This window comes from Aotus nancymaae, unplaced genomic scaffold, assembly GCF_030222135.1.
Source record: "Aotus nancymaae isolate 86718 unplaced genomic scaffold, 86718_ANA_hifiasm-v0.15.2.pri h1tg000040l, whole genome shotgun sequence".
Classification (NCBI taxonomy): domain Eukaryota; kingdom Metazoa; phylum Chordata; class Mammalia; order Primates; family Aotidae; genus Aotus; species Aotus nancymaae.
The window spans coordinates 98,545,451-98,546,510 of NW_026988454.1; the positions used below are offsets into that span (position 1 = coordinate 98,545,451).

Consider the following 1,060-nt stretch of genomic DNA (forward strand, 5'->3'; position numbering starts at 1 on the left):
AGTATTAACTTTTTTGCATGCTCTCTCTAACACATGCTGTCTCTCTTTGTCTCTCTCTCATTATATGTAAGTTTGATTATTTGCATATAGCACAGTATAAATAATTATTTGCTGTATAAGATCCTTTACATATTAGCTTTGAAGAAACTAGTTCTATCTCAGAAAATACTTTTTAAAGCCTTAAGCCCAGTCACGGTTTATTTGTGCCATTAAATAAGTTTGTGAGTTGGATACATTTCTCTCCTCTTGAGGTCTCAAGATAACTTGGGGCTCCTCAGCTTGTTATAAAGTTACATTCTATTGCCTAGACATAGTCTCAAAAAAAAAAAGTTACATTATTTACTTACCATATGTAATGAACTCTGTATAAGGACTGTATAGACAAGGTATGAGGTCAGTTTTCCCAAAGTCTTTGACTCTATAAGTCACATTTTATTTCTAAAAGGAAAGTATGGCATTCCAATCAAAGCTTTGGTAAAATAACCAGTTTCTCCAATTTTGTCCTTTTGCAAATGAAAACATATTCTTTTAAAAAAATTATGGAATGCTTCATGAATTTGCATGTCATCCTTGTGCAGGGGCCATGTTTATCTTTGTGTCGTTCTAATTTTAGTATATGTGTTGCCAAAGTGAGCACAGAAAACAAATTCTTATTATACTTCTGCAAATAAATATATTGCCATAAGTTGAGAATACTCAAAAATAGTTGAGAAACCAGATAGAGAAATATGCTCCAAATTTTGTTCATAGGATTATATATTACTCAATTGGTAAAAGCTGTAAATAGCTCAAAAGTTTTCTTCACTTTAAAAAATGAAGAATTAGCAATGTTTTAAGCAGAATCATAAAAGTATGATTTTACTCTCCTATTTGTTCAGTACATGCAGTTAACTACTGTTTTTATTGAATTTATGAACATTTCGGCTCTCCATGGGAGTCCTAAAAGTTTTTCCCTCTTTTCTAAAGTCACAAATTCCAAAGTTACTGAAACTTGCCTTTAAGAACACCTATTGATAGTATAAATAATAAAAACAAACTTTGAAAGAATACACAAGAAATG

General features: G+C 30.8%; 1 non-coding gene across 1 annotated transcript; it reads right to left on the reverse strand.

Moving 5' to 3' along the window:
- Positions 1–533: 533 nt before the first annotated feature.
- LOC135268519 (U6 spliceosomal RNA) lies at positions 534–637 on the reverse strand. The gene has a single exon (XR_010336832.1). It is a non-coding gene; the product is annotated as a U6 spliceosomal RNA (small nuclear RNA).
- Between the last annotated feature and the right edge of the window lie 423 nt (positions 638–1,060).